Source organism: Odocoileus virginianus, chromosome 20, assembly GCF_023699985.2.
Source record: "Odocoileus virginianus isolate 20LAN1187 ecotype Illinois chromosome 20, Ovbor_1.2, whole genome shotgun sequence".
In the NCBI taxonomy this organism is placed as follows: domain Eukaryota; kingdom Metazoa; phylum Chordata; class Mammalia; order Artiodactyla; family Cervidae; genus Odocoileus; species Odocoileus virginianus.
This window is the reverse complement of record NC_069693.1, coordinates 25,044,905-25,065,265: the sequence shown is the minus strand read 5'-3', so window position 1 is coordinate 25,065,265 and position 20,361 is coordinate 25,044,905. Positions and strand designations below refer to the sequence as shown.

The 20,361-nt window shown below is 41.1% G+C and overlaps 1 protein-coding gene and 1 non-coding gene across 2 annotated transcripts in view; one reads left to right on the top strand and one right to left on the bottom strand.

Moving 5' to 3' along the window:
• The window catches only part of CDH3 (cadherin 3), a 113,432-nt gene that overhangs the window by 37,871 nt on the left and 55,200 nt on the right, over nt 1–20,361 (top strand). The gene's annotated exons all lie outside the window — the stretch shown is intronic.
• On the bottom strand, nt 1,110–1,181 carry TRNAC-ACA (transfer RNA cysteine (anticodon ACA)). Its single transcript has one exon. It is a non-coding gene; the product is annotated as a tRNA-Cys (tRNA).

Genomic DNA, 20,361 nt, shown 5'->3' with positions numbered 1-20,361 from the left:
TGTCAGTATGGTATATCTTTCTCCATCCATTTACTTTTAATCTATATGTGTCTTTACATTTAAAGTGGGTTTCTTGCAGACAACATATAGTTAGATGTACTGGCAACAAATTCTCTCGATTTTTGTCTGAGAAAATCTGTATTTCTCCTTTCCTTTTGAAGGATAATTTCACAAGGTATAGAATTCTGAGTTTATGGAATTTCTCTCTCAACACTTCAGCAATTTCACTCCACTCTTTTCTTGTTTAAATGGTTTCTGAGGAGACATCAGCTTTAATTCTTGTCTTTGATCCTCTGTAAGTGATTTTTTCCCCCTTCTTTCTTCTTTCAGGATTTTTTCTATTTTTGACTTCCCATAGTTTGAAAATGCTATGCCTAGTGAAGTGTGGATTAAGGCAACATTTATTCTATTTGATTTTATCTGAGCTTACTGGCTCTGTGGTTTGGTGTCTTGACATTAATTTGGGGGAATTCTCCATCATTATTGTTTCAAATATTTTCTGTTCATTTTTCTCATCTCTTTCTGATATTCCCATTACATATACATGACACCTTTTGTAACTGTCCCACAGTTCTTCAGTATTACTTTCTGTTTTCTCATTGTTTGATTTTTCAGTTTTGGAGGTTACTACTGAAATATCTTCAGGCTCAGGGACTCTTTCCTCAACTGTGTCCAGCCTACTAATAAGCCCACCAAAAACATTCTTCATTTTTGTTGCAGTGTTTTTGATCTCTTGCATTTCTTTTTGGTTCTTTCTTAGAATTTCCAGCTCTCTGTTTATGTTGCCCATCTTTCTCACATGCTGTCTACTTCATCCATTGGAGCCCCTAGCATAATTGTAAATTCATGGTCTGATAATTGCAACGTTCCTGTCATATCTGAGTCTGAATCAGGCTCTGATGCTTGCTTTGTCTCATCAAATTGTATTTTTGCCTTTTAGCTTGATATATATATATCTCCAAACTTAATATCTCAGGTAAAAGTGAAGTCACTCAGTCGTGTCCAACTCTTTGCGACCCCATGGACTGTAGCCTACCAGATTCCTCTGTCTATGGGATTCTCCAGGCAAGAATACTGGAGTGGGTTGCCATTTCCTTCTCCAAGAGATCTTCCCAACCCAGGGATTGAACCCGGGTCTCCTGCATTGTAGGCAGATGCTTTACCATCTGAGCCACCAGGGAAGTCCCAAAGGAACTCCTGAAAGGAGGCTAAGTAGTGAGGTGGTGAGGTGTGGGCGTTGGAGAAGTGTGCTGTGGTCCTCTGATCAGGTCTCAGTCTTTTCATGAGCCAGTACATATGGACTGTGAGCTTCACTGTTTCTCAGTTGTTCCCCCCTCAGTTGGGACATGAAGGCTAGGGTGGACTGGAATTGGGTGTTTCCTTTCTCTCATGTGGAAGGCTGGAACTGGCTGGAGTTTTGTTTTTGTTTTTAATTTTTTTTTTTTATTGAAGGATAATTGCTTTACAGAATTCTGTTTTCTGTCAAACCTCAACATGAATCAGCCATAGGGATACATATATCCCCTCCCTTTTGAACCTCCCTCCCATCTCCTGCCCCATCCCACCACTCTAGATTGATACAGAGCCCCTCTTTGAATTTCCTGAGCCATACAGCAAATTCCCGATGACTATCTGTTTTACATATGGTAATGAATGTTTCCATGTTATTCTTTCCATACATCTCACCCTCTCCTCCCCTCTCCCCAAGTCCATAAGTCTATTCTCTATGTCTGTTTCTCCACTGCTGCCCTGTAAATAAGTTCTTCAGTACCATTTTTCTAGATTTGTACATATGCGTGAGAATATGATATTTATCTTTCTCTTTCTGACTCACTTCACTCTATATAATAGGTTCTAGGTTTACCCACCTCATCAGAGCTGACTCAAATGTGTTCCTTTTTGTGGCTAAGTAATATTCCATTGTGTATATATACCACAACTTCTTTATCCATTCATCTGTCGATGGACATCGAGGTTGCTTCCATGTTCTAGCTATTGTAAATATTGCTGCAGTGAACAGTGGGATACATGTGTCTTTTCAATTTTGGTTTCCTCAGGGTATATGCCTAGGAGAAGGATTGCTGGGTCATATGGTGGTTTTATTCCTAGTTTTTTAAGGAATCTCCATACCGTATTCCATAGTGGCTGTATCAATTTACATTCCCACCAGCAGTGCAAGAGCGTTCCCTTTTCCCACACCCTCTCTAGCATTTATTGTTTGTAGACTTTTTGATGATGGCCATTCTGACCAGTGTGAGATGATATTTCATTGTAGTTTTGATTTGCATTTCTCTCATAATGAGGGATGTTGAGCATCTTTTCATGTGTTTGTTAGCCATCTGTCTGTCTGTTTTGGAGAAATGTCTGTTTAGATCTTTTTGCCACTTTTTAATTGGGCTGTTTGTTTTTATGGCATTGAATTGTATGAGTTGCTTATATATTTTGGAGATTAATCCTTTGTCAGTTGTTTCCTTTGCTATTATTTTCTCCCATTCTGAGGGTTGTCTTTTCACTTTGCTTATAGTTTCCTTTGCTGTGCAAAAGCTTTTAAGTTTAATCAGGTCCCACTTATTTACTTTTGTTTTTATTTCCATTACTCTGGGAGGTGGGTCATAGAGGATCTTGCTTTGATTGATGTCATTGGGTGTTCTGCCTATGTTTTCCTCTAAGAATTTTAAAGTTTCTGGTCTTCCATTTAGGTCTTGAATCCATTTTGAGTTTATCTTTGTGTATGGTGTTAGGAAGTGTTCTAATTTCATTCTTTTACATGTAGCTGTCCAGTTTTCCCAGCACCATTTATTGAAGAGGCTGTCTTTGCCCCATTGTATATTCTTGCCTCCTTTGTAAAAAAATAAGGTACCCATAGGTGCATGGGTTTATTTCTGGGCTTTCTATCTTGTTCCATTGGTCTATGTTTCTGTTTTTGTGCCAACACAATACTATCTTGATGACTGTAGCTTTGTAGTATAATCTGAAGTATAATCTGTAGTATAGTCTGATTCCTCCAGCTCCATTCTTCTTTCTTAAGACTGCTTTGGTTATTCAGGGTCTTTTGTGTTTCCATATGAATTGTGAAATTTTTTGTTCTAGTTCTGTGAAAAATGCATTGAATTTGTAGATTGCATTGAATTTGTAGATTGCTTTTGGTAATATAATCATTTTCACAATATTGATTCTTCCTACCCAGGAACATGGAGTATCTCTCCATCTGTTTATGTCATCTTTGTTTTCTTTCATTAGAGTCTTATAATTTTCTGTGTACAGTTCTTTTGTGTCCTTAGCTAAGTTTATTCCTAGATATTTAATTCTTTTTGTTGCAGTGGTGAATGGGATTGATTCATTGATTTTTCTTTCTGATTTTTCATTGTTAGTATGTAGAGATGCAAGTGTTTTCTATGTATTGATTTTGTATCCTGCAACTTCGCTGAATTCGCTGATTAGCTCTAGTAATTTTCTGATATTATCTTATGTACAGTATCATGTCATCTGCAAACAGTGACAGCTTTACTTCTTCTTTTCCGATCTTGATTCCTTTTATTTATTTTTTCTTCTCTGATTGCTGTAGCTAGGACTTTCAGAACTATGTTGAATAATAGTGGTGAAAGTGGACACCCTTGTCTTGTTCCTGATCTTAGGGGGAATGCTTTCAGTTTTTCACCATTGAGAATAATGTTTGCTGTAGGCTTATCGTATATGGCCTTTACTATGTTGAGGTAGATTCCTTCTGTGCCCATTTGTTTGAAGAGTTTTAATCATTAATGGGTGCTGAATTTTGTCAAAGGCTTTTTCTGCATCTATTGAGATTATTATATGGTTCTGTCTTTCAATTTGTTAAAATGGTGTATCACATTGATTGATTTGCATATATTGAAGAATCCTTGCATTCCTGGAATAAACCCAACTTGATCATGGTGTATGAGCTTTTTGATGTGTTGCTGAATTCTGTTTGCTAAAGTTTTGTTGAGGATTTTTGCATCTATGTTCATCAGTGATATTGGCCTGTAGTTTTCTTTTTTTGTGTTGTCTTTGTCTGGCTTTGGTATCAGGGTGATGGTGGCCTCGTAGAATGAGTTTGGAAGTGTTCCTTCCTCTGCAACTTTTTGTAAGAGTTTTAGAAGGATAGGCATTAGCCCTTCTCTAAATGTTTGATAGAATTCTCCTGTGAAGCCATCTGGTCCTGGGCTTTTGTTTTTTGGGGAGATGTTTGATCACAGCTTCAATTTCAGTGCTTGTAATTGGGTTGTTCATAATTTCTGTTTCTTCTTGGTTCAGTCTTGGAAGGTTGAACTTTTCTAAGGATCTGTCCATTTCTTCCAGGTTATCCATTTTACTGTCATATAGTTGTTCATAATCGTCTTTTATAATCCTTTGTATTTCTGCATTGTCTGTTGTAACCTCTCCTTTTTCATTTCTAATTTTGTTGATTTGATTCTTGTCTTTTTTTTCTTGATGAGTCTAGCTAAAGGAGAAGGAAATGGCAACCCACTACAGTATTCTTGCCTGGAGAATCCCGTGGACAGGGGAGCCTGGTGGGCTGCTGTCCATAGGGTCTCACAGAGTGCGACATGACTGAAGAAACTTAGCATGCATGCATGCGTGCATTGGAGAAGGAAATGGCAACCCACTCCAGTATTCTTGCCTGGAGAATCCCAGGGACAGAGGAGCCTGGTGGGCTGCCGTCTGTGTGGTCGCACAGAGTCGGACACAACTGATGCGACTCAGCAACTGCAGCAGCTGGCTAAAGGCTTGTCAATTTTGTTTATCTTCTCAGAGAACTAGCTTTTAGTTTTATTAATCTTTACTATTGTTTCCTTCATTTCTTTTTCATTTATTTCTGCTCAGATCTTTATGATTTCTTTCCTTCTACTAATTTTGGGGGTTTTTGTTCTTCTTTTTCCAGTTGCTTCAGGTGTAAAGTTAGGTTGTCTATTCACTGTTTTTCTTCTTGGGGTAGGATTGTATTGCTACAAACTTCCCTCTTAGAACTTCTTTTGCTGCATCCCATAGGTTTTGAGTTGTCATGTTTTCATTGTCATTTGTTTCTAGAAATTTTTTGATTTCCCTATGGATTTCTTCAGTAACCTGTTGGTTATATACAAACATGTTGTTTAATCTCCATGTGTTTGTGTTTCTTACAGTTTTTTTCTTGATATGTAGTCTCATAGTGTTGTGGTCAGAGAAGATGCTTGATACAGTTTCAATTTTCTTAAATTTACTGAGGTTTGAGTTGTGACCCAAGATATGGTCTACCCTGGAGAAAGTTCCACGTGCACTCAAGAAGAGGTGTATTCTTCTGCATTTGGATGGAAAGTCCTGAAGATATCAATGAGATCTATCTCATCTAATGTATCATTTAAGACTTGTGTTTCTGTATTAATTTTCTGTTTTGATGATTTGTCCATTGGTGTGAGTGGGGTGTTAAAGTCTCCTACTATCATTGTGTTACCGTCAATTTCTCCTTTTATGTCTGTTAGTGTTTGTCTTATGTATTGAGGTTGGGTTCATAGGTATTTACAACTGGGCTTCCCTGGTGGCTCAGAGGGTAAAGCGTCTGCCTGCAATGTGGAAGATCCGAGTTTGATCCCTGAGTCGGGAAGATCCCCTGGAGAAGGAAATGGCAACCCACTCCAGTATTCTTGCCTGGAGAATCCCATGGATGGAGGAGCCACTAGGCTACAGTCCACAGGGTCGCAAACAGTCAGACATGACTGAGCAACTTCACTTTCACTTTCCTCTTGGATTGATCCCTTGATCATTTCTAGTGTCCTTCCTTATCTCTTGTAATCTTCTTTATTTTAAGGTCTATTTTGTCTGATATGAGGATTGCTCCTCCAGCTTTCTTTTCCTTCCCACTTGCATGGAATGTATTTTTGTGTCCTCTCACTTTCAGTCTATATGTGTCTTGAGGTCTGAAGTGGGTTTCTTGTAGATAGGGTGTATATGGGTCTTGTTTTTGTATCCATTCAGCCAGCCTGTGTCTTTTGGTTGGAGCATTTAATCCATTTACATTTAAAGTAATTATTGATATATATGTTCCTACTGTCATTTTCTTAATTATTTGGGGTTGATTTTGTAGATCTTTTCTCTTGTATTTCTTGACTATTTTTAAGTCCATTTAACATTTGTCGTAAAGCTGGTTTGGTGGTACTGAATTCTCTTAACTTTGCTTGCCTGAAAATCTTTTTATTTCTCCATCAATTTTGAATGAGACCCTTGCCGGCTACAGTATTCTTGGTTGTAGATTTTCCCCTTTCAATACTTTAAATGTATCCTGCCATTCCCTTCTGGCCTGCAGAGTTTCTGCTGAAAGATCAGCTGTTAAACATATGGGGTTTCCCTTGTATGTTACTTGTTGCTTCTCCCTTTCTGCTTCTAATATTCTTTCTTTGTTAGTCTTGGTTAGCTTTACTAGTATGTGTTTTCGCATGTTTCTCCTTGGGTTTATCCTGTATGGGACTCTTTGTACCTCTTGGACTTGATGGACTATTTCCTTTTCCGTGTTGGGGAAATTTTCAACTATAATCTCTTCAAAAATTTTCTCATACCCTGTCTTTTTCTCTTCTTCTTGGGCCCCTATCATTCAAATGTTGGTACATTTGATATTGTCCCAGAGGTCTCTGAGACTGTCCTCAGTTCTTTTCATTCTTTTTACTTTATTCTGCTCTTCAGAAGTTATTTCCGCCATTTTATCTTCCAGCTCACTGATTCGTTCTTCTGCTTCAGATATTCTGCTATTAATTCCTTCTAGAGTATTTTTAATTTCAGTAAGTGTGTTATTTGTCTCTGTATGTTTATTTATTTATTTTAATCATAATACTTTCTAAAAATAAAATAACCTTCAACTCCCCTCCCCCTCAAATTCGGAGAGTTCTTTCCTTTGTTCTTATTTTCGTTTCTGTCTCTTCCATGCGGATCAGCTCAGGGCATTGGCAGGGTTGTGGTTGGACTGACCTCTTTTGATGAGATTTCTCTCTCCTTAAGTTTCTGTGAAATGAGAGGAAAAGGCCTCAGCAAATCCTCCAGCACTGGTTTGTGAGAAGATAGTGTGTTAGTCAGGCTTCCTCAGGCAGCAGGGCTGACTCCTGCCTGCTGAGCAGTGAGGGTTTATTGCTGGGATGGCTGGGGACGTGTGGGACAGCCAGAAATTGCTCCCCAGGCTGGGACAGCCCACAGGTGACGTTAGCTCAGAGCTCCACCACGGGGACAGCAGCGCCCTGAACGTCTAAGCACAGCTGCCCTGCCTTCTTCTCTGGTGTCTTCCTCAGGGATCCCGTGAGGTTGCTCCTCCTCTTCTCAGTCATGTCAGTTCTGAGAGGCTCTCAATCCACTGCCTGAGCTGCCATGTTGTCTCGTGACCCCACTGTGACCACTCAGGCCATGACGGAGTGAACCGGGAGTGAATAACAGATCCAGGGGGACACCAACTGTCGGGCTGAGCCAGTCCCATTCCCTGTCCTGGAAATGTAGGACCTGGTGATGAAGTGAATCAGACAGCAACCTAACATGCGTGAAAGGAAAGGCTGTGGCGTTTGGGAGCTCCGGAGGCTGTGGTGGGTGAGATGAGGGAAAGGAGCGGCAGGCAGCCTGAGAGAGCGTGGGATCCCTGGGTGCGCAACTTTGGTTTTTGACCTTCTGGCTCTGGTACCTTATAGCCAGCCTTATCATCTTCTCTTAATGGACTGCCTGGAGTAAACCTCTCTTTCTTTGCACTGACTCTGATTTCATCAAACTGTACCATCTTCTTCCCCTCCTTACAGCAGACATCTGCAGACACTGGGTCACTTCCCTTTCCTTGAAGGTTTTTTAACTGCTGGATCACTGTCTTTCTCTCCAACACCAGCAGTCATAGTTTTAGTCATTCCAGTATTAACAAAAAAGGATGACTCTCAAAAATATCCTGCCAAGTGAAAGAAACCAGTCACAGAGGACCACATATTATAAGATTCCATTGGTGTGAACTGTCCAGAGGCAAATCCATAGATACTCTAGGTAGAGTAGTGGTTGCCTAGGGCTGGGGAATGTGGAGAGATAAGAGTTGATGGCAAATAGATATGGGTTTCTTTAGGAAGTAATAAATGTTTTTTTGTTTTTTTTTTAAGAAATGTTTTTAAGATTGATTTTAGTGATGGATTCGCACAACTCTGTGAGTATGCTAAAAACCATTGAATTGTACACTTTCAGTGGGCAAGGTGTATGAAAGGTTTATCTCAGGAAAGCTGTTTTTAAAAACTGCTCAGTTCCCTGATCTCTTTTCCCCCAATACTCTGACCTCTACACCTCACCTCAGTCACTCACTCGCATGAACATGGCCTTGACCTTATCATTCCAATAATTTCAGCCCCTCCATAATCTCAGTTTCCAGCATCCTGCTCACTAATTGCCACCCGAAACTCTATCTATTCTCTGACCCTTTTGGGACCTGCAGTCCATTTATCCCACCACCTTTCCATTGTCTCTTACCCTTATCGTTTCCTCACTTCCCTCTTTGTGTGGCTTTAATTCCATGTTCCAGTATTATTGTCATACTTTCATGTACATCCTCAACTTCTCTGCCCCTCTGCTGTACTCACTTGGGAAAAAAATTATTACATCTAACTCTTCGACTGCACCTGCACCCACGCAGCTGAACAAGGCTGAGGAAAACTCAAAGCCGTGTTGTCTCGTTTCAAATGCCTGACCATTAACTTCAGATGGACCCCCAGGGTTGCTTGGCATTCTTCCTGTATTTCTGAGACAGATCACCCTCCCACTCTTCTAGAAGATTATTGCACACCTCTTTCCTTTCTCTTCTAATTTACCACACTTCCTCCGCCCCCTGTATTCACTCTCAGCGGATGACTTCATTAGGAGATAACTTCCACAAGCTCCCACATTCGCATGCACCTACCTTCTGGCATCCGTGCCTCACCTTCACTCCTGTAATGATGGCTATTCTGTCTGTGCTCCTTTTTGAAAGCCAACTCCTTCCTTAGCACTCGATTGCAGCCCCTCTTTCCCACCCAGCCCATTGTACTCATAATCCTTCCCCTGACTTGCTCTTGCCTCATCAATTTGTTCTACCCACTGGATTTTCCCAGAAACCTTCAGTCTTGCTATAATGTGTCAATGTTAAAAAAAAAAAAAAAAAAAAAGCCTGTCTTGGAAATGGGTGGATAAATGGACATATATGTGATAAAGCAAGTCAAGGAAAATGTGGGCAGAAGGATCCAAGTGGTGGCTCTATGTGTTCAGTGTAAAATTCTTTCAACCATTTGGTGTTTGAAATTTTTCATTAATAAAATATTGGGGGGAAAATTCTATCTTGACCTATATCTCCCTCTTGCTGTTACCTCATTTCTCTGCTCCCTTTCCCAGTGAAAGTCCTGAAAAACTGGCCTGAACATCTGTCTCCATGTGTCCCATCCTTTCTTTTACCAACTCCTATCAAGTTTTTGCCTCAGTGGACAACCGGAATGTCTCTCCTAAAGCTTGCCAGTGATTTCCACTGTAGGAAACTGAACAGTCATTTATCAGTCCCTAGTCTTGCTCAGTCTGTCAGCTGCAGAATTTGACTCCTCCTTGCTCCTTACAAAACTTCCTTTCCTTGATTCCAGAATGGCACTCTCTCCTCCATTTCTTCTTACCTCTTTAGTCAACTTTGTTGATCTCTCCTTGTCGACCCAGCCTCTTAACATTGAAATGCATCAGGACTCAGTTTTGGGGTTTTTTTTTAGGACTCCGTTTTTAAATTATTTTCTCTGTCTATACTCTCTCTCTTGGTTATCTCCTATAGTTTTGTGGATTTAATTATTATAAGATTATTTCCAAATGTATACTCTCCCTAAACCCGTCTCCTCTACTCCAGACTCCTGTATCCAACAGCGTACTCAACATCTCCACCCAGATGTCTATGAAGTATCTCAGACTTAATGTGCCCACAAACCAATTCCTCATTGTAGTAACTGGTGTAAGAATTGTAGTGAATCACCCCACCCTTGTGTCCATGCCTGTTTGCAGTGTGAGCTTTAATTTCTTCACACACGTCTCTACCCCTTCCCCAAACCTGGGCTGGCCTTGTGTTTTGCTTTTATCAGTAGAAAGTGATGGAGCAGAAATGTCAGAACCTAGGATGTAAGAGGCTTTGCAGCTTTTACTCTCCCATTCTGGAATCCTGTGGCCACTGTGGAAAAGAATCCAGACTCACCTCACTAAAAATGAGAGCCACATGGAAAGCTGAGCAAGGCAGCCCGTCCAGCAGTTGGCCCTGGATCCAGCCACGTGGGGGAGGCCGTCTTGGACCTTCCAGCCCCAGATGGGCTATCAGATCACCACTTGACTCAACCCAGGCTAGATCAGCCAAAGAACAGCCAGACTGCCAGCCCATGTACTCAAGAGAAATCATAAATCATTGTTAAACTAATATATTCGGGTGATTAATTTTTGTTCCAATAGGTAAGTGAAACACCAGTCTTCCCATTATGCCTTCTTCACAGCCTTCATCTCTCTAGATATTACCTCTATTCTTCCAGTTGCTTAGGCCAAAAACGTGGAGTTCCTTGACTCCTCCCTTTTTCTCACACTCGCATCTGCTCCTTCAGCAAATTATATATCATCTCCTCCAAAATATATCTTGACTCCTATCCCTACCAACTCCGTTACTATCACCCTGGCTGAACCGCACCGTCTCTTTCCTGGATTACCGCCAGGGCCTCCATGTTCTCTCCATGAGCCCTCCTGGCTCCCCTCCACTGTGTTCGCCGGTCAGCACTGAGCGATCCTTTTAGAGTTTAAGTCACATCCCATCACTCTTCTGCTCAGAAGCCTCCAGGGACTTCACGTTTTGCTCAGAGTAAAAGTTAAGATCCTTACTAAGGCTTCAAGACCCCACATGATTTGGCCCTCTTCTCTCTCCCATATCTATAATCTCACTCTGCGTCTCTGCCCCTGGTTCACCCATTTTCAGCCACTGTGGTCTCTTTGCTGTCCCTTAAACACACTAAGTGCCTTCCTATCTCCAGGCCTTTGCACTCACTCTCCCCTCTGTGTAAAGTGGTCTCCCCAGAGACTTAATGGACTCACTTCCTATGCCTGCTCAGATGTTCCTTCATTGCCTACTCCTCCATCTCCGCCCAACCCTGAGTTCCATCAGTTTCTAGCTGTCTCACCCTCCTCCACAGCATTCAACACCACCTAACATAATGCATTTTTATTTGTTTGTTTTGTATCTACTTTCTCCCACTAGAACATAAACTCCATGAGGACAGGGACATCATCTGCTTATTCATTCCAGTCTCTTGTGCCTATTACCTATCACATAGAAGGTGTTTGATACAGTTTCGCTGAATGAATGAAAGCAGAAGTATATTGTCTTACTTTTCTATTGCTGCTGTAACAAATGACTACAAACCTGGTGGCTTGGAACAAATGTATTATCTTAACAGTTCAGGAGATCTGAAGTTCCAAAACATGTGTCACTGGGCTAAAATCAAGGTGTTGACAGGGCTGCCTTCTTGCCAGGGAAACTTTCAGGGAGAACACATCCCTTTACTTTGTCTGGCATCTGGAGGCTGCTCACATTCTCTGAGGATGACATCCTTCCATCCTCAAAGAAAGCGATGATTGGCTGAACCTTCCTCATGGGGCATCACAGGGCTTCTATCGTCATATCTCCTTCTCCATCTCTGGCCCTCCCTCTCTCATTAATAAAGACTTTTTTTATGACATTGGGCTGACCCAGATAATCCAGAATAATTTTCAGTTCAATTCAGTTCAGTTGCTCAGTCATGTCTGACTTTTTGTGACCACATGAACTGCAGCACACCAGACCTGCCTGTCCGTCACCAACTCCTAGAGTTTACCAAACTCATGTCCATTGATTCGGTGATGCCATCCAACCATCTCATCTTCTGTTGTCCCCTTCTCTTCCTGCCTTCAATCTTGCCCAGCATCAGGGTCTTTTCCAATGAGTCAGTTCTTCGCATCAGGTGGCCAAAGAATTGGAGTTTCAGCTTCAGCATCAGTCCTTCCCATGAATATTCAGGACTGATTTCCTTTAGGATGGACTGGTTGGATCTCCTTGCACTCCAAGGAACTCTCAAGAGTGTTCACTAATACCACAGTTCAAAAGCATCAATTCGTCGGTGCTCAGCTTTCTTTATAGTCCAACTCTCACATCCATACATGACTACTGGAAAAACCATAGCTTTGACTAGATGGACCTTTGTTGGCAAAGTAATGTCTCTGCTTTTTAATATGCTGTCTAGGTTGGCCATAACTTTTCTTCCAAGGAGCAAGTGTCTTTTCATTTCAAGGCTGCAGTCACCATCTGCAGTGATTTTGGAGCCCCCCCCAAAATAAAATCTATCACTGTTTCCTTTGCTTCCCCATCTGTTTGCCATGAAGTGATGGGACCAGATGCCATGATCTTAGTTTTCTGAATGTTGAGTTTTAAGCCAACTTTTTCTCCCTCCTCTTTCACTTTCATCAAGAGGCTCTTTAGTTCTTCTTCGCTTTCTGCCATAAGGGCAGTGTCATCTGCATATCTGAGGTTATTGATATTTCCCCTGGCAATCTTGATTCCATCTTGTGCTTCTTCCAACCCAGCGTTTCTCATGATGTACTCTGCATAGAAGTTAAATAAACAGGGTGACAATATACAGCCTTGATGTACTCCTTTCCCGATTTGGAACCAGTCTGTTGTTCCATGTCCAGTTCTAACTGTTGTTTCCTGACCTGCATACAGACTTCTCAGGAGGCAGGTCAGGTGGTCTGGTATTCCCATCTCTTGAAGAATTTACCAGACTTTGTTGTGATCCACACAGTCAAAGGCTTTAGCGTAGTCAGTAAAGCAGAAGTAGATGTTTTTCTGGAACTCTTGTCCTTTTTTGATGATATAGTGGATTTGTTGGCAATTTGAGCCCTGGTTCCTCTGCCTTTTCTAAATCCAGCTTGAACATCTGGAAGTTCACCATTTACATGCTGTTGAAGCCTGACTTGGAGAATTTTGAGCATTACTTTGTTAGCATGTGAGATGAGTGCAATAGTGCAATAGTTTGAGCATTCTTTGGCATTGCCTCTCTTTTTGGGATTGGAATGAAAACTGACTTTTTCTAGTCCTGTGGCCACTGCTGAGAGAAGGATAATCTTACCTTCTCTTAAATTAATATCCTTAATTTAATCACATCTGCAAAGTCCTTTGTGCCTTGAAAAGTAACATAGTTACCGGTTCCAGGGATTAGGTTGTTAACACCTTTCATGCGGGCTCAGTTGTTCAGTTGTTGTCTGACTCTTTGCAATCCCATGGACTCTAGCCCGCCAGGCTCCTCTGTCCATGGGATTGTCCAGGCAAAAAAACTGGAGTGGGTTGCCATTTCTTTATCCATGTTCTTTAGCATTTTAAGTTGGAAGAGGTTGAATTGGATATGGACAAAGATTGCATTAAAATAAGTAATGCCATGTAAAAACTGAAGCATGAGAATTGAGAACATATGTCCACCTAAAAGCTTCTCTGCATATTCATAGCAGCATTATTCACAATAATGGAGAAGTGTCCATCAAATGATGAATGTATAAACAAAATGTGGTATATCCACACAATGGAATATTACTTGAAAATAAAAAGTAATGAGGTACTGGCACATGCTACAACATGAATGAACCTTGAAAACATTATTCAAAGTGAAAGAAGCCAGTCACTAAAGACCACATACTGTATAATTCCATTTAGGTGAAATACTCAGAATAGGCACATCTGTTGAGACGGAAGCAGATTGGCAGTTGCCCAATAGTGGGGACTTTGGGAGAAAATGAGGAATAACTACTAAAGAGTTTAAAACTTCTTTTTGGGGTGATGAAACTATTCTAAAATTGATCATGGTGATGGTTGTTCAAGTCTGTAACTTTACAAAAAATATTGGCTTGTGCACTTAATTAATTTATTTTGAAACCTTTTATTTCATTGGCCATGCCATGCAACTTGCAGGATCCTAGTTCCTGGACCAGGGATCAAACTCAGGCCCTGGCAATGAAATCTTCTTTTCCCTACCACTGGGCTGCCATGAAAGCCTCTGAATTGTACACTTTAAATTGGGGAATTGTATGGTAGATGAATTACATTTCAAAGCTGTTATTTTGTGAAAGCTTTTTTGAAAATGTGCACACTAATTTCCCTAAGGGAGATGTTACTGCAGAACACCTCATGTGAGCAAGTGTCATGGCCCGACATTGAGACCAGTGAGACCACAGATGATTCCAGCCCGTCACGTGTGGCCCTGCTCAGTCACGCGCTGGTCACAGGGAACCGTCGGTGCTTAATACTGATCATGGGAGTTTGGGCTGACAGAGCTCATTAATTACCCACGGTGTGTCCAGCAGTGGTTAAGGGCACGGGCTCTGCAGTGAGACAAGCCTGATTTTGAATCTCAGCTCTGTTTTATTTTGAACCTAACCTCTGCAAGTTAGCCTCTCTCAGTCTCAGCTTCCTCATCTGTAAATTAGAGATGATACTTTTTTTTAGAAATTGGGTTTTTTAAATTTATTTATCTATTTTGGCCACACTGTGGGGCATGGGGGATCTTATTTCCCCAACCAGGGATCGAACCCATGCCCCTTGCACTGGGAGCATGGTGTCTTAACCAATGTACTGCCAGGGAAGTCCCTAAATGCAATAACTTTTGTAAAACAATTACCTAGAACTACGTAAACTATCAGCCAATGGTAGCTGGAATTATTGTTAACAGTGTTAATATGAGAGCCCTAAGCACCTTGTCTGGCATATAGCAAATGCTCAGAACACAGAATGATTCAATTATACTTTTCACAGGAAAAAAAAATGTTCATGAGATAGAATAAACTTTAGAGACAAGGACAGAAAATTTGAATTCCATTGCTTAAGGACAAAAGTAGGTGACTTTGGCCCTGGAGAAGGAAATGGCAACCCACTCCAGTATTCCTGCCTGGAGAATCCCAGGGACAAAGAAGCCTGGCAGGCTACAGTCCATGGGGTCTCAAAGGGTCAGGCATGATTGAAGCAGCTTAGCATGCACAATCCAAATAAAACCGGTAACAGATTCTGTTAAAAAAAAAAAAAGTAGGTGACTTTGGGAGACTGCTGTTTGCCTCCCACCTGACTTTCACCTGGTTTCTCTCCAGCAAATACTCACACAGCTGAAAGCACTGGCTTTGCCCTGGAGCCTCTTGGCCACGCCCACCACATTACTAATGAGCAAATCCAAGCTTCCAGAAGCTTCTGGGAGAACATTCAACTAAGAAACTGGAGTTTTTGATGAGGACCCAGACAGGAAATGCCATTGCCCCTCCAAAGCATAATCTAAGACATGGAGCTAGAAAAGGAATTCAGGGCAGAAAATAATCACAACTGGTTATTCCAGGAATGCAGGGGCATTTCAACAGCCAAAAAAAAAAAAGAAGAAGAAGAAGAAAGAAACTGTTTATGTAATATTCTACACTGTATGGTTAAAGGAGAAAAATGTGATCATCTCAATACCTGCATGAAAAAGTAGGTGATAAAATTCTTATTTATGATTAAACAATTAGTAAATCAGAATTAAAGGGAAATTCCTCTTCTTGACATATCTCCCTACCTACATGAAACCAAACTTAATGGTGAAAAAATAGAACTATTCCCAAACCAGGAACAAGGCAAGGATGCTTTCGTTCTTACTACTTGATTTTGTAATGGTAGCAACTAATTTTCAACAAGGGTCCCAATGGAGAAAGAATAATCTTTTCCACAAATGGTACTGGGACAATAGGATATCTAAAAGAATGAAGCTGAACTCTTACCTCATACCATCCTCAAGAGCAAAATCAAACTGAATTGAAAGCCTAAATGTAAGAGCTAACACTATCAAACTCTTAGAAGACATAGGTGTAAATCTTCATAACCTTGGATTAGGCAACAATTTTTTAGATGCAACACCAAAAGCATGAGCAACCAAAGATACAACAGATAAATTGGACTTCGTCAAAATAAAAACTTTTGTTCTTTAAAGGACACTATTGTGAAAATGAACAGACATCAAGTATTTGAATTAGGGTCTAGACATCCAGAATATATAGAGAACTCTTACAACTCAACAATAAAAAGACAAGCACCCATTTTTAAAATGGACAAAGGATTTGAGTAGATCTGTCTCTAAGACATTCAAGTGGCCAACAAACACATGAAAAAATGCTTACCATCACTAGTCATTAGGGAACCACAAATCAAGATCACAGTAAGATACCGCTTCACATCCACTAGGATGGCTCTTTTTTTAAATGGCTAATTTTTTAACATGGAAAATGACAAGTGTTGGCAAAGATATGGAGAAAATGGAAACTTCATTCATTCTGGTAGAAATGTGAAATAGTCTAGCCATTGTGGACAAAGGTTTTGCAGTTCATCACAGATTTAAACACAGAATTACCATTCTGGTAATATACCTGAATTCCTGGTAATGTATACCAGGAATTCCATTCTGAGGTATATATATCTAAGAGAACTGAACATGTGTTTGTGCAAAAACTTGTGTATGAATGTTCTTAGCAGCATTATTCATGGTAGCATAAAAATAGAAACAACAGAGATGTCTATCAACTGATGAATGGTTGAATAAAATGTAGTTAATCTACACAGTGGAATATTATTCAGCCAAAAAAAGGAATGCCATCCTGATACATGCTACAGTGTATTGACTAGTTAAAAACTTTGACTAGTTAAAGAACTGAAGTTGAATTGTAGTTCCATCACTACTACTTCTTGGTACACAACCTAGAGACACATACTCCCTGTGCACCAGGAATACATGTAAAGATAGTTGCTTTAATGGATTAAAAATGGCCACAAATTCTCTGCAGTCCCTCCTATCAAAAGGTGGGGTCTCTTTTCCCATCTTTTGAATTTGAGCTGGTCTCGTGGCTCACTTTAACCAACAGAATGCAACAGAAGTGATTATTGCCAGGTTCTGAGCTAGATCTCAGGGACCTTCTGCCCTTACTTTCTTGGAACATTTCTGCCATCACATGACAAAGTCTGGCTGGAAGGAGAAGGCCAGACGTCCTCACTGATGCTCCAGACATGAGAGTGAGGCCATTGTGGGCCAGCCAGCCACGCTGCCAGCTGACCACAGCCACTGAGTGAGTCCAGGTAAGATCAGAAGAACCATCTTGTCCACCCACGGAATCATGAGAAATAGCAAACTGTTACTGCTTTAGGAGACTACATTTTAGGAATGGTTGGCTACCCAGCAGTGCCTAACCAATCCAACACTGGGACCTCATTTGCACAATCAAAAACTAGGAAGCGACGCAGATGCATGTTGGATGGTGTAGTGGGTAAGAGTCTGAACTTCGACCTCAGACTTGGGCACCAGATCCTACCCTGCCACTTAGCAGCTGTGTGACAAGAAATTTATTTGACTTATTCCTCTGTCCTTCTCAGTCTCAAAAGTATTCAAGGGGTTAATATACTTGGAATAGTTTCTGGTAGAGAGGAATGAGATTAAGTGTTGGCTGTTGGTATGCTTACCAGCAACATGTGGGTTATATACATGCTGAAGGCAACAAAGGAGTAAATTTCATGTGTATCAACTTGGATATACCTTGGCCACCTGATGCAAAAGAGCCAACTCACTAGAAAAGACCCTGTGCTGGGAAAGATTGAGAGCAGGAGGAGAAGGGGATGACAGAGGATGAGATGGTTGGATGGCATCACTGATTCAATGGACATGAGTTTGAGCGAGCTCTGGGAGATGGTGAAGGACAGGGAAGCCTGGCGTGCTGCAGTCCACGGGGTCGCAAAGAGTCAGGCACGGGTGGGTGACTGAACAACAATAACAACTTGGATAATACTCAAAAATATATGATCATCTGGAAAAAGCAAGTTATAGGACTATGACATTTCTATAAAAGTATTTTTTAAATGTACAGAGGAAGGCACCTCAGAGTCTTTGCCTCTTTGAAGGCAGAGATGGGAATGCCTAAGTAGGAATCAAGACGGATCTTGGTTTTAATCATAATGTTCTTACTTATTATACAAAAAGGATACTAGTTGTATCATTTTTTTAAAGTTATGCATAGGAAAAACACTAGAAGCAAAGAAGTTAAAATGGCAACATGGGTTAATTTGGTTTGGTAATTGTTTTCCTCTTCCTCTTTACTACCCAACCCCCTCCCCAATTCCTGTATTAATTTAATCACAATGGTTCTGAATGCTTCCTTTCCTGCAGCATCTGCTCAGGGATGTGGCCTTCCCGGGCCAGTCCTGATGCCTGCCTTGTCACAGGCAGGCTTAGCTGGGTGTGGATAGCACCTGGCAGCGCTATCCAGGCCCCCAGCTGGGGCCCACCCAGGCCCGCAGATGGCTGTCTTCTTGCCAAAGCTTCAGATCTCAGGCTTTGATGTCTAACATGCTTGAAGAAGAACTCTTAGTTTCACTCTTCTGAATTTAAGGGGGTTCCCCTTCTTCCAACTCCCCCAGCAAGGGGCCCTAGCACCCTCCTGCAAGCAGCTGAGAGTAAGCCATGGAGAGAGGTGTTTGGACAGGAGGGCTCTGGGGAAGGGGGGAGCATAAGAGGCATACGCCAGAGGCCGTTTCCTTCTGTGGCAGATGCCGAATGGAGGACTTATCAAGCTCTTTAAATTTTTAAAGACTTACTTGTCTTGCTGTCACTATTTTATTGAGGAGAGCAGAAAAATCGGCTTTGGTGTTCTCGGCTATTGTGTATGAGGGTGTGAAAGCAAAAACACAGGTTAATGGGGCACCAGGTGGAAATGGGGAAGCAAGAAAAATCGTTTGCATCTCAAACAGAATTGTTCCTGGATCTTTCTGTTTGGACACTTCTGTCTTCTCAGGCTGGGTTTTATATCCAGAGGGATATCCTGATGTTGCTCTGATAGATTTTGACTGATAGGTTCTGGATTAGACCCTCTAGAAAATTAGAGTTCAGATTCTACATTAGACCCTCTTGAAAATTGGAGTTCAGATTCTGGATAGATCCTCTGGAAAATTAGAGTTCAGATAAGACTGGTTTTTAACTCAGAAATAATGCATATTCTTTATAGAATACTTGCAGCGTTCCCTCATAGTTCAGTTGGTAAAGAATCCGCCTCCAATGCAGGAGACCCTGGTTCAATTCCTGGGTTGAGAAGATCCACTAGAGAAGGGATAGGCTACCCACTCCAGTATTCTTGGACTTCCCTTGTGGCTCAGCTGGTAAAGAATCAGCCTGCAATGCAGGAGACCTGGGTTTTATCCCTGGGTTGGGAAGATCCCCTGGAGAAGGGAAAGGCTATCCATTCCAGTATTCTGGCCTGAAGAATTCCATGGACTGTATGGTCCACGGGGTCACAAAGAGTTGGACGTGAGTAAGCAACTTTCTGAACTGAAGCAACTTTCACTTTCACTATAGAATGCTTACAGAAAAAAATATATATATAGATAAATAAGCTAAAAAGAGACAGACCACCTCCTATGTCCTAGCACTGTACTAGGCCCCAGGGGTACCAGGAGGAGCAAACTCAATGCTGTGAGGACAAAGCCTTTGTCTGTTATGCTTTAAGCCTGGCCCTGGCCTTGCTGGACAATTCTATGTCTTGAGCTGAGTGGTGATTGCATTAGTATATACATATGTAAAAATTCATCAAGCTCTGCATTTAAGATTTGTGCACTCAACTAAGTGCTGGTTATATCTTAATTTAAAAAGGAAGTGTTCTAAGAGGTATTTCCCAGAGGTTAGGTCTGGTAGTAGGTGATTTTAAATCACACAGAGAAACAATTATTTTCCTTTCAATTCTCTTTCAGTCCTTCAAGGAGAATGTTTCCCTTTGACGTTGATATGTCTTTAACGTCTAACACCTCATGATTTCCCTTTTCATACAGAGCTGGTCCCAGGATCAGTCCTCAGCAAGCAATAATAACCACTTAGTTTACTGACATTGCGCTTTCTTTTCTTTTTTTTGTGTGTGTGTGCTTTATTTTCATTGTACTGATTTTCAAATCAGTTACCTTTTGTTCATGGCAAGAGATATTGGTTTCCCATTTGATGTACTGTAGTAATTGCTTAAAGTAAGTGTTCAAGGTAAATTTGTTTAAATTAAAAGTGAGTTGATTTTAAGAAAAATTTTAAGTATAGAGTACCCATGGTATAAGGATGGGACAAAAACAGAGCATTCTTCAATGACTGAAGTTTGGAGAAAATGGCTCTAGTAAATTCCACTAAAAACAACAACAGGGACTTCCCTGGTGGTCCAGTGGTTGAGGCTTCTCCTACCAGTGCAGGGGGTGTGGGTTCAACCCTGGTGGAGGAGCTAAGATCCCACATGCCTCGCATCCAAAAAAAAAGACATAAAACAGAAGCAGTATTGTAACAAATTCTATAA